The sequence below is a fragment of the Phlebotomus argentipes genome, unplaced genomic scaffold, assembly GCF_947086385.1.
Source record: "Phlebotomus argentipes unplaced genomic scaffold, Phlebotomus argentipes genome assembly contig_2, whole genome shotgun sequence".
Lineage (NCBI taxonomy): Eukaryota > Metazoa > Arthropoda > Insecta > Diptera > Psychodidae > Phlebotomus > Phlebotomus argentipes.
Genome location: NW_026776162.1, coordinates 3,376,680 through 3,391,127, shown reverse-complemented (window position 1 = coordinate 3,391,127; position 14,448 = coordinate 3,376,680).

The window sequence follows — 14,448 nt, the reverse complement described above, 5'->3', positions numbered from 1 at the left end:
GAACATTGCACTGCTGCTGACTTCCTTTTACTGCTCTATGTGGAAAACTTGGGAGTTTTCTCCAAAGTCAGCGTGGGGTGGAGAAACTCAGCGTCTGCTAGAGATGTGGTTCCAATTCCAACTCAAGACGCCCAATAAAGGCGGTTAAGAGGTATTTTCATATGCAGGCAAGAGAGAATGCCCAAATAAGTGACATTTGATTGTGCACGACAAATGGAAGCATTCAGTGGGCAAAATCTTGTTCTGTCAGTGGCCAAGAAGGGGCTGTGGGTGGACTTTGTTGACTTAAGTGGCCACATTTGAAAAGTTCTCAAGAGTTGAACCTTTAGGAAGCTGTAAACCCTGTAAACCCCTTCCGTGAGCACTTAATCTGACTCTGTCAGCTTCAAATTACCCAGACTGGAATTTCTTACGCCCCAGAAACCAACCCATAATGAAATAATGAACTTAAAGTCATTACGTCAACTTTAAGGCCACAAGGACACTCCATCACCATAGGGGGTGAGCAACTCCGCATGATATTAATAATACTTCTTTCAAAATTACACGAAAATCAACAACAGTCTGCGAAACTCCGGACAAAACGAAGGAGACTGAAGTTTTAATTAATGGAATTGACAGACTTCCTCCAGATACGCTTGGCGATGCAATGCATTCGAAGGGTAGTCTGAAGTTCTAGTGTTTTTCTTTCTGAAGAATCTGCAACTAGATGTACAGCATGGACTGAAAGTTATGACAAATTTCTATCAGGGATAAAAGTTTCATATTTGAACATTTTGCAAACTTTATGGTAATGGGAAGATTTCGAAAACCCCACAGTTAATCTAATCTTTAAAAACTTAGCATACAAATGAAAATTATGATTTCAAGTATTAAATTATTTCCCTAAATCAAGTATTTGAGATTGCAATCACGATTTGCAGAATCTCTTCTCTGACAATTGCCCATGTCTTAGCTTTTTCAATTAACATTCCCCTATTTAATGAGAAACTGTAAACAAGAAAGCCTGTCCAACGAGTGGTTTTTGTGGCGAAAATCAAGAGCCATTCACCCCCTGTCGGCTGGTGTATGCGAAGAATTTTGAGTGTGACTTTTGCCTGAAAGTGTACAACTTTCTGGTACCCCAGAGTGGGTAAAAGTAGCGAGTTGTAATGGCCTGCGGGATTTAATACCTCCGCAACCACCCACGAGAGCTCACGTGTGCTCCTCTCCTGTATATTTTCCACTGTTTAGAGGGGTTATTATGTGCCATAAATGGTCCGAGTAAATGTCGAAACACGCAATGAAAACTCCATTCCATGCCACACTTCATTTTGCCGACCGTGAGCGAAAAGACAGACCATCGCGCGGCTCTGGCGGGTGCCCAGATGGGGGCCGCGCTCAGATTACAAGTATGTATACAAGTGTGAAAGGGGGACTGAGCGGGTTATGGAAAAGTGTGCAGAAGACCGAAAATCACCATTTCCACAGCGTATGCCAGCGAGATGCGTGTTAATAATGAAATGTTTATTTCATGAGCAAACAAATAAACCGACATCCCTTTACACAGCGCGGAATATTAGGTTGTTACATCGGAAGCTCTGCGCGTATAGAAGGGTAACAGGATTGAAATCACACAATTCCTATATACATATTTGTGTGTGTTTGAGGCAGAAGACTCTTATGGCCTTAACTCTTTCACGATCATCAAGTTACCATGGGAATTTCGTGGGGAATAACAGGCGGTGTTACTTAGATTTCCAACGGTGCCTTTTTCACATTTCTCTTCGAATTTTCTGTTTTGATGTAAAAACGCAGTAAAAGTGTGTCAAATGATAAGAAAAATTTCACTCATGCGGGTTTTCTTTCCACGAATTTATGAATAGCTTAAGAATAAAATGAAAAGCCTCAGTCGAGCATCTCACAAAAGGCATTGGCCTTCATTCTGACCTCCGTGTCCTATCGGTATCGTTAAAAGTCCCATTTTATCCTACCAAAACAGACACACACACAGTGTGTGACTACATTATAGTGGCACATTTACGATTTTGTGGCTCATGCGAATCAATTTCGGAAACCATTGATCATGATCCGCAGAGAACACCACTTTGGTTATTGTACGCAGCAGTGTATTTCGAGGAAGTATTGAAGTTTCCCACACAAACACCATCCGACAGCTATCATAAAATTATAATAGCTCACAGCGTATAAAAAGAGCACCCCCGAGCATCCCATTGAGCCACCTCCAATTCAATGATGACACACTTTGCACCACCAAGAGAGTGAGCGAGGGACGCGTCGGGGATGTTCAAAAATTTAGTGATAGGGACTGATTTGAAAGGGGCCGCATGTTTTATGTTTATTTATTGTTGTGATAAAAAAGTATCTCATACATAAATACATTCTCCATGGGTGCGAAGGGGTGGGGAAAGGGGAGAGAAAATATAGTCTTTACACCACTTATTTTCACATGTACTCCCGCATGTGCTGTGCGGAATATTTTTCGGCTGGGGCTGCATGAAGGACTCCCCGAGATGGCTTTTATCGATTGAGCGGAGGAAAATGGATTATTAAAGGGCACGTAATATCGTCAGTGTTGCCTCCAGTGGTGGAAAATTGTGCTGAAAAGGAAGGATGAATGGTGGGAAAAAGCTGAAATTCGTTAATAAGAAATGAAAGGAGGGTGTGTGGTGAGAATTCATCTTAGCAACTTTAATTTTCGTCTAATCAAATAATTTAATGCATTCTCCCCCCCCCTCCCATTCCGACACCCAGAGAGTGAGAGAGAGAGAGAGAATTCTTCCTCCGCTCCGCGCATCTTAATTTACCATCTTCCATTCCGCTTGTTATTCTTCATATTTGCTCGAAAAACACAAAAGGGGAAATTTTATAAATGAGAAAATTATACCTAACTCGGAAATTGCTTTATGAGAGCACGAGAGGAGCTTTAAATTGAATTTTATCGAATTTTGGCTGAAATATATGTACTTTGGCTTTTTCGACTATGTATACACCTTACACCCTAGAATTGGGGGTGCAGTGAGAGGGCGAATTTCCTCAGACGCGGCGCAATGTGTGTGGGATGATGAATTTTCCAGAGAATAAACCAGAGGAAAATCGTATCGGCAGAGTTTCACATTTTACCTATCCCGGACGCGAATACACCATATTCTGCATAACATATTCCGTAGGGACGGTTTTATATCAAATTAATTGCTTGGCACTTAGAACCCACACATAAGATGAGAGAATATTGTTTATAAGCATAATGAAATATTCATTATGCCACAAGAGTTGCTGCTCTGACTCACATCGACCCAGGCACACGCACGGTAATCTATACTACATCATTATTTATTGAAATATTCAGCAACTTTTAAATTATTTATTGCATATCTACAATTAAGCGAGGGAGACAAACAAATTTCCGCTTAATTTTCCTATCGGAAACGCGATAATATATTATTTTTAATGCCCTTCTCTGTTCTGTCAATGAAACGGAAATATTTTAAAATAAATATTGCATGGGTGAAATAATTTTGTAAAAATGGCTGTTAAATTCATTTTAAATCCTTCCACCTCGATAAGTACTCACGAAACGGAGAGTTCACAGAATGTTGCTCGCTAAATACAACAAACAAGGCCATCGGTTGTGATTTTCTTTAATCCTCACGCTCACCAAACTACGTGATTTAAGGCACGTTATTAGTAGTTGATTTAGTTAAGCCCCATAATGACCAATAAGCCTCGGTTTTCATATCTGATTAGAACTCAGTAAATATTCATTAAGCATCATGCTTCATACTGTTTAGCCTGAATTTCCATTTTAATATTTTAATTCTCATTCACAAAGTTTCACTGTATGAAATTCTCGCTGCACTTCTGTTGAAATTCACCCTCACACCCTTTTCTTAATCCAACATTTCTGTAGGCGAGAGCACAGCGAGAGCGACTCTCGTGAAAGTGAAACACAAAGTTCTTTGGATTAAGTTTCATTTGACAATATTTGACAATAAATAAGTGCTCTTTATAGTGAAATCCGCCTAAAATTCTTCGCGCAGCAAACTACTATAATTTGCTCAGTCATGTTAGAACATAGAGCATAATTAATTTTTGAGACAACAAAACTTGTTGGTACTCTGTACATAGCAACAATTTAATCCAGTGAATGGGACAAAATTGCTGGTATGCGAAAGATATACAATGCAGCAACTCCATGTCTCACAGAAAAACCCCCATCTTTGTATTGTTCTCAAGGGACTTTTAATTAATTTTCTTGCTCGCCCATCTTCTCCGTCCACACATTTTGTATCACCTCCGTTTTGTTTCTGTTTTTCTTTTGCCATGGCGGGGGCGAAATGCATTGGCAACCCCTCAATTTAGAGCCCTCCGAAAGAGACTCATGACAGAGCTAAGTTGTGAGATCCGTCAGACGGAGTGTAATATCTGCTAATTTGGAATCGATTAGATAAGATCTGCTGAGAGACCCTTTTCCCCAGTGAAAACTTGCCCTGTCTCCGGCTATGTATGTTTGTCCCGTGGGCTCAGAAGCGAGAACAAAGGCACATCATTTAATTAATTATGTGATAGCGTTTTACTGCTTTGCAGTTGTCGCCCTCATCCCCCCCTGGTGCCGAATGGCTCAGACACCCCGAAAAATCTGGGCGATGGATAATTACACAGGGATTAGTTGAACTTCTCCTCCATTATATAATGATGATGATGCCACTGGTGGTGTGTGGCCAGTGGTGAGACGGAGGGTCAGGATGGACGATAGATCTCCCCACGGGGATATTTATGGCGGGTCCAGGATACATTTCATCCCCTCACTGGGATAGAGCAGGGAACGTTGAGAGAAATTAGCGACAAACGACCGCTTAAAAAATAATTATCACAAATTCTCCTCTTCCCAACCTGTCCAGAGGGTGAAAGATTTTGCTCGAGGGGGTGAATTCTTCTGACAAATTGATCAAAATTGACCTATACATAGTTCTCTTTTTCCGTCACTTCCCGTTCGCCTGGTACGACTTGCGAATGATGTGACAGACACTTTAATATTCTGCGTTTAAGCCAGGGATGTTTTAGTCGCAATATTATGACACTCCAATTTGGATTTTAATCGATCACTATCAGGCTTTTGCAGTGTCAAAAGTTTATCGGATCAATTTCAGTTTTAAATAAATTTCATCACTGAAACAAGTTCTGTTTTCTTCATCCTTTTGAAAATATTTTTCATTTTTCAGTACAAAATACAGGAAATATTCTTCCTGTAATTCCATCTGTGCTGATTATATTGATTATAATTGCGCAGCGTCTATTCTTGGGTAATATTTACAATAAAAAAGGCAACCGCTCATCGCAAACAAAGGTGATACTTTGCAAAAGTGATTAAATTGAAATGTTGTTTCCCATTGATTGTGTGGGAGTTTTATCTCCTACGCAAAGCAATACAAAATTCTTCGTGTTTTTCACCACTGACAGACGAATTGGCAGTGCATGGCGAAAGGATCGTTTTGCAGGAAAATTCATTCGGAAAGGGATTAAAGGTTTTCCGTGTTGTCGTCTCGATGAAAAAAAGGGTCAGCCGATGAAAAAAGGGAGACAAGTGGAAAAAGCCTGAGTATCAAATTGTTTCTCCAAAATTTTCCAACCCGTTTAATTCACAGGTGTAATCGGGTTTGAATGACTTGGGTTCTGAAGGCGCTTGAATTAGTTGACCTGTCTAAATTGTAATTTGATGGCTCTGGCCATGCATATTTGAGAGCTTTGCTTAGCACCACCTTTGATAACCACACTCTTTGTGTGCTTTCCAATCCGAGCTTTTCCATCTCCGCTCGTTCTCACCACGCAATCCTCTTGTGGAAGCCGAATTTGTGATGAGAAAAATTCTCTCCTCAGCACATTTATCTGTGCACCTTAATTGAGGCAGGATGTCGACCCTTCGATCCTGTCAATTTCCATTTTTATAAAAATATATTTTAGCACCGTGAATGGAATATTTTTGCAACTCATTTCAGCCTTCTCGCACACACTTTCACCCTCTCTCACTCTCCCTCTCGCCCCACAAATCGCGTGCATTTTATTTATTGGCCTCCAATTGGTGAAACACAGGAATTCTCAACACGTTTTGATCTTCAATTTTATTGACGAAGATGGAAATAAATAAGACACCAAACACTGACAGGTGAGGTAGTATAGGTAATCTGGGCCATTGGGTTTCCCAATGTGTGGAAAAAGTTCAGAAATTTCCTCAGAAATCAGCAGAAAACTGTGAAAAGTCAGCGTCTTTTCATAACTTTTGTGGAAAATTTCAGCGAATTGCTTTCTTCTTTTTTCCCCTCGGGTATTATCGATAGTGAAAGTAATCCCAGGATATGTGTAGGCCTTTTACATTCCATCAACCACTCAAGCTGTTTATTTGCGACAGACGATGTGCCTCCGACTCTGTATACACATAATAAACGCAATTCCGCTTAAGATACGATTAGTAATTTACAGAAGTGGAGGGCTTGCTGACGAAAGGAACAAACAGCTTTATTCATACACCCTTGAAACTTTCTTCCAACCCACTTGATGCTCAAGAGGAATCTCCTTCCCACCAGATTTTCTCCTTTTCGCTCTCGGAATGTTCTCTGTCATTTTTATGGGCTGAAGCACCATTAGAGATGAGGGATGATTCTCCCAGGAATTTTTTATCAAATTTATTTTCACCGGTCCCATGATTGAATCATTAGAGCACTCACCATAAAATAATGTCCTCAATCTTCATGTTCAATGACAATCCATTAGGCAAATATTTACATACATTTCCCAAGGAAATTTGCTGGAAGTTGAAATAGAATGAATTCTGTGCGGTGAGTGAGATGAATTTGATTTGCTTCTCTTCTCTACCGAATAATGTCAATTGTGGCGTTGGGGAAATGATCACTCAATTGGAATTTCTATCTGCATTGAGGCATAGAATGAATTGTTTCTCGGGATAATGTGAAATTTGGTCATGGAAATGTCCTTCATGGATGTATTCGAAGAAGTTCAATTAAAAGTTCCACACAATAATTACTGTTTGTTGCCGCAAGCAGGAATGAAATTATAATTTCGATGTTTTCAATATTGATAATGTGATGTCATTGGTAAAACAAATTAATTACAATTGAATTTCCAAACCTAAACCATTTGTTTGTCCTGGTCATTTTACTGACAATCATGAAATAAATTACATAATTAAATTCACTGCATTTTGATAAGAGAGAATTTTGGTATGAACAACAAGTGACAGAATTTTAATAATATATCCAAAAATTACTCATTCTGAAAATCAAGTCAATTCGCGACATATGAAAACAATTTGTGTAGATGGGAAAACAAGGTCTGCAGTGGAAACAATGCATTAATTATATCTATTAACAAATCCCTGAGCAAACTCTGCTCGACTTTAAATGTTTTGCCTTGTGCTTTGTGAATAAGCCAAAGGGATTCCTTCTCGTTTCGCTCATCCTCTTCTTGGTCGAGCACGTAGCTGGGGAAACTTGTTGTGCAATTGATTGAAGCTGTGGAGGATTTGGCGACAAATGAAGTTCACACAGTCACCACATTTGTACACACATAAATCCACGCCCAGGCATCCAGAATGGATATACTGAGGAACTTTGCGATTCGCCCCAAACTTGACAATGAGCCGGTGACAAACTACATACAATAAAGCACTGCAGGCAAACGGAAATACTGCAAGTTGGATATAATTTATATCTTTCACACAGCTCGCATTCATTAATATACTGATAAAATGAATGAGACCTCCGGCTGTAAACTTACTCAATTGCCACAATTCATTTTGGGTGTGCTTTTAATTAAAAATAAATCATTAATTATCCGTGAGATCTAGCTCTGATTGAAAATTACACAATTGTATTAGTTTGCAGGAAACCGATTTTCCAGCAGTAATTCATATTTTTGCCACAGCTCCTCTCTTGTACCGCAAGACGTGGATTAATTGAGCACAGAGCAATGAAATAGTAATAAATCCTTATTCTATACAATCATGAGAATCATACATAAAACATTTACACTGCAACGACACGAAAAATATTCCATGGGAGCTTAAAAATTCATAGCAGCTGCTGTATTTTTTCAATCAATTTCAGCTCGAATTAAAACAATTTATTTTTATTAAAATTATATTAAGAGAATTATGCATTTGTTTTCCAGTGGCGCGTAATAATGCTGAGAAAAAATTATGAATTGATTTTCCACCTGGGCAATTGAAATGAAAAGAGGTGCCTATTTTTTGTGGCTTTGCGCACAATTACGCCCTGCATTCAATATGATATATTATTATTTTATCAGGCATACAAGAACAATTACGGTGTCAAGGTGCGTTAACTGGGTACACTGGATGATTTATTTACGAAATAAAAATGTGAATAGACTACATTACTTTTTTGTATTGCACAACCGCCAAGGTGCTCGTGAGAATGGATAAATCATTGCCGCAGGATAATGGAAATTTTCCAAATGAATGATGCTGACACCATTTGTGAGGCAGCAACACCGTCTCTGGAGATGCTGAGGATTACTGATTTATGTCACGAAAGACAATCTGTAATTAGGATTAATTTGCACTAAAGTTAATTCTATTTTGCTGTACGAATATGCTTCGTCTCCCCGTGTTCCAAATGAGGGAATTGGTTTTGGCTAGGAAATGTGCGCAGCACTTCTTAATTGTGGCTGATCCCCGAAAATCCCAGACAAGAATACAGAGTATGTGTTGCTCACCCACTCACACAGTATTGCAATAAAGCATGTGAGGAAATTGGAAAACCACTATTGAAATCACTTAAATTAATTTTCTACGCTTGAATAGTGAGCGAAAACACGAATTCACCATTGACAGTAAAAAGGGATGAATTATGTCAGAGGTAAAAACTTTAACAGCCCGGATTTCGTGATGGAAATTGCATAACCACAATTGACGCTAATCATTATTCCGTGTAACAAATGACCGCATTTAAACAACTATAGTTTAAATCTCCTAAGATTTTATGCAAAGAATAAATTCATACCACAACATAAAATGATTGTCAGGGAAAGTTGTCAAAAAGCTCCATTATGTAGACCGTCAATTCTGAATTTTGCATAATGAAAGGTCATCAAATAAAAGTTTGTTTATGCTCTATTCACCAGATCTCCACAGCAGACACCCAAGCTAAATCTCGACAAATTCTCGTCCGCATTCACAATATGGGTGATGATTGGACAAATGAGCCATTGTTGTCCGTTGGTGGGTGAAAACTTTCAAATTTTCACCCCAGCATCAATTGGGGGGACGAACAGGGTAGGTCAATTGGAAGCTCTGCGGTTGTGAATTCATGAAATTTCGCACTCGGCCACTTATGCCGCATTATTCCGATTGCTCGACACTGACATGGGATCGGCGGGAGATAAAGCTTTCTATGCTTTTCACAATCGACGCCATGAGGAGTTTGGGGGTGATTTTGAGTGAATCAACGACAGTTTAGCCAGCGGGAATCCAGAGGTTTGTTCAAACATATCCAATTGAAGTATTGCGGGGCGCATTCAACCATTAGAATCGCATCAAAGCTATGATAAACCTGTTGGTGATTTGAAACCAAAAATGTTGATTATAAAAATATTATGCCGCGGAATCAAAAGATGATAATAAATTAATTGCATTTTCTGGTTAAATAAAAAAGTGCGCATCAAAAACAGCATTTCCACACATCAGGAAAACATCAAAAATGGGCGGATCGAAGTAGCTTACAAATGGATTACAAGGCATGCGAATATTAAAGACATAATTTCAATGCTTTGGAGCAATATTGCACCTCTAGCATGAATACAATCACTTTCCCGCAGCAATTCTATCATTAGTCAAATGTGCTTGGGGTGCATTCCTGTTTTTGAAGGATTTATATATCAGCAAACTATTTATCGCCGACACCTCACAATTCCAGTGTTAATTTCAACTCAGGGGAGAAATTACGAAGCTTCACTCACTTGCAGAAAATCGGTTTGAATGGAGGAAGAACGATTTGTGCAGTGGCAACTGGAGTGACTGGTGGTCAGGCTATCGGAATCAATTCCGCATGTCAAGTGTGTGATTGTGTGTGAAAATTCAACTCCACTTCCCCTCGTTTTCCCATGTCGTAAAAATTGCATACCATGAGAAAAGTGTCGGAAATGTAAAGGAGTATTAGCGTGGCCAAATAATTTACGATAGCACAAAGTTGGCGGAAACTTCTCCACCGGAAATTACTTTTGTTTGCAAATTAAGTTTGATGGTGTTGGGAACTTTGATTGTGAAATGGTGTAAAAGCCGAAGCGGGTGTGGGCAGAGCTTAAGCCATCGCCATCTATGGCACCATCGTGGGGTCTATGTATAAGCTTATCCATGTTTTCATTATAAATGTCTGCTAATTTTCCGTGTTCCTCCAACGTAAAATTAATCCCTGCGGGGTGTCTTTGTCCGTGAAAAACAGAAAGTGGCATCACTCCCAAAAGAGGTATAATTTAATTCTTTTAATTAGAAAATCACTCACCTGTGTGTCATATTCCATTGAATGCCCCAAGTCCTCCCCGATTCGACTCTCGAGGTCGCTATTTTGTCCAATTTATCCGCTCGTATCTCAGCGGAGAGTGGCTCCTTAGGGAGGCTGACGGTTAAATTAATTAAAAGATCAGAAGCAATTCTCCCAGCACCCCCACTGACTCAATGGCATCGCCCACCCACCGAAAGGCGTGGGGTGCATGGACCAGAAGTTGAATGAGTGACAACGATGGGGAAACCATGAGGACACACGAAAAAAAAACGACGCACTCTCCTTGAGTCAGTGTCTCCCAGGGGCAAATTAAATTCACCAGGGTAGAAAAATATCCACGACCTTCGTGAATTTTATTTATTAATTCATCCCACTTATTTTGGTTAGGGCGCACTGGAGATGAGCAGCAAGAACAAGTGAGTGCTTAAATTAGCATTTACGCTACAAATGAGCACCAGAAATATGTACACATTTTGCGTTCCCTCAGGGGGTTGCGCTCATTAATTAGTTTAATGTGAATTGTTGGCATTTAAAACAAGAAGCTGCGGTGTCCCTAACCGCCTCCTTCTTTGATTTCTCACGTTGTTTTTTCATGCATTTCAATGAACTTTCTTCTCTTGTTCTTTCTACTCCCAAGTTTATCACTCCATATCCACTCTTTGCACACTTAACAAGAAGTGCTTGAGCTGACCACTTGACCGACATTTGAACAAACCGAGTAGAAGTGTTGGCGAATATTTTTATTGTGGTTTTGCAGTTGAAATGGAAAATGATTGAAAAACATTGCAAATGTGCTATAAACTTCACCCAATCCAACTTCATTGGTCATTCTTCCGGATTGAAAGTTGAACTCTTCAAATGGTAACCATAAAACCCCGATTTCCTCTTGAATTGTTTGACACTCAGCTGCTGAATTTGGCTTCCACTGTATGGACATTTCGAAGTTTGCGGCGAAACATGGGGTGAATGAACTATACGCAGTGAAACTTAAATATCTCAACAAAATGTGTGTCCAAAGCCGGAAGATCGGCACCATGTTCAACCGCTTTCATTTCCGCGCAACAGTGTTACTGGGAAAAACCCCTCCTTCACTGTCACAACACTTTTCCATGCATAAAGTCGCATGAGATATTGACCCTCCCATCCGCAACTTCCCCGATATCCCCACAGTATCTGGGAAAAGGATTTTCCTTTTGTGACTCTCCGCTCAAGATGCCCAGGGTTCATATTCCCAAAATTATTTGCATGATTGAGTATTTGGGTCCGGGAAAATACACTGGCTTGCCCGACAAAACGATGATCGCCTATAACGATTGATTGTATGGCCTTTCCACTCTCACTCTGATAACCTTCCCCACAAAGTCTATCAATCATTCACACACACACTCTCTCTCTCTTTTTACACAATTTTGGCTACCATGAATGATTGGAAAATAATGCAAGGAAATTTTCATTGCTCTCTTTCCTGCATAATGCACAAATACGATTCACTTGCAATTCAATGTGCAAAAAGGAAGAGAACAATTGATCATTCAAAAATTGATCAAAAGCCAGACCTCAAAAGTGTCAATCAATTATATATATTTTTAAATATCAATTACAAACTTGTAATAAAAACATGATTAGCCTTCTGGCAAAATGATAACGCTCACATTCACCTCAAAATCCCAGAGTATCAATCAAATATAGTTTGATTGTGATAAGTTCCCATGACATTAGCGATATCGCTATAATAAACCTCTGTTGTATTGCGTCAAGTATTGCGTAAATAAATAAATATATGGCAAATTAATAAAACCTGCAAATTAGTAGCATCATTTAGTTAATTAGATTACCAAACTATAACGCTATTATATGCGCTGAAACTGAATAGGGCTTATTAGTTCTTCTGAAATTATTGCTGTTTTAATGGCCAGTTCTACATTTTCGGTGTTTTTCATATTTTGTAATCTACAAATTCAATTGGGTTATTAATTCAATAGGCAAACATAAATCATATTTATCACTTCCACTGCGTTACCTCGCATAGCGTGGCATTAAATTGGAGAACATATGGAAAGTTTTATACAAAATGGATTGAATAACAGCCATTTTAAGGCCCTTTTGGGATTGCATTTTTAGCCATTGTGCACGACATTTTTTTTTAGGATTCCTCTGAAGTTTCCATCTCCACATGAGTCACTGTGCAAACTGCATGTGGGGATGCAGGAAGGTAATTTAAATTTTGTGCCAAGTGTACGTGCTTGTGGGTGTGAAAAATTCAATTTTCACCCCAAGGGAATTTCTATATTGAAATATGTTTTCCTATTGAAACACTCAAAAGAATGGCCACAGTGATTTCACCACAGTTGGTGCAGTTGTGTAAACTCTAGGGTGGAACTTTGCTGACACTTTGACAATTCATTGCTTCTAATACAGGCGGGATTGAATTGTAAAAACTTTGCGAGTACTTTTGGGGTGGGAAGTTGGTGCTGTGTAAGAAAAAGACCATCTGAGTGAACTAATGCGAGTGATTCAAATTCTCCCGAGGGTACACATTGTTGTATCTCACTTTTGCACTGCGAACATTGTACATCGTCGTGTTCAGCAACTTTGCTGCACTTTAAACGGTGAGATAAGCTCAAACAGTACCAAAGTTTCATGTAAAAACATTACAGATGATCTTCAGACTGTGTTAATTTATTTTAGTAGTTTTTTTCCCCTCTCTTGCTGTGCTGAGTAATTAATTGGACATGGGAATTATGAAGTATCTAAGTACGCCATTTTACTGTGAAGAGGCTTGTGGATCCATAGAGAAGAGGCTGAGCACGAACGGCATCGTTTGAATATTGAATATGCATGTGGTGCAATGAGAACGCTTTATATATTGTAAAATCTGCACCGACATGTACTTCGCATCACCGTAATTTACTTGTTATATATATGAATTTCACAAGAAACCCGTATTAAAATGTTTGAAGGCTTATAATCTCCACAATCTGACACATCATTCGACTATGCATTTAGTGCACCTTACAAGAGGACATTGAGTACAGAGTTGTTAAATGCGATGATGAGGTGAGGACAAAATTTTCAATTCCTCCTGTGCTTCTTGTGTCTCAATTTCAGCACAGCAGATATTGATCCAAAAAGCCTTGTCGTAAAATGAGATTCATTATGAAGCCAAGATCAGTCTGAAATAAATTTGCTATCCTTTTAAATCTCAACTCTGAGTCAAATTAAGCACCGAAGATGGAATGTGCATTTTACTACGGGGGTAAAATGCTCGAGTTTCCATGTGAAAATGATGATGAGTTATGAAAGGGTGTGATGAATCAAGAGATTATATCACACATATCACCGCACTCTTATCCCAGCAAGATTTCAATGCTTCATAAAGTAAATTTCCATTTGCACAATTGCACACGGCTGAGGAAGATTGATGAAATGGTTATGTATGCGGGATATATCCTGCTCCTTTGACACAATACGCATAAATGCATATCAAGTATTGCGCGATGGTGTATTCAAATGCAGAAAGAATCCAATTACTATGTACATAAATACAATACTGAGAGATGTAAATGAGGTTGTCATATAAGCCCTCGATTGCGCCACACATTCCGCTGCTCCTCGCCAAACATGTGTTTGCAGGCTCGGTTACACGCTCCTCGTGGAGGGTGGCGCTATTTTTCCATCAGGGACAAAGAACATGAGAGCATGGCCCTTACTCACATTCTCTCATCAGCAATTGTGCTGATAGGCGACGCGGCTTTTTGAAGGTTTTCTGTATTTGAGTTAGATGGATTTCGTTGTTGCTCCGACAGAGTCGTTCTAGCTTCAACCCATGCAGCCTCGGGGCTTGGCTCATTGCCACATACTCGCACACACCTCGAAAATGAAGGTGATGTGCTCTCCGGTTCTTCCATCCGAT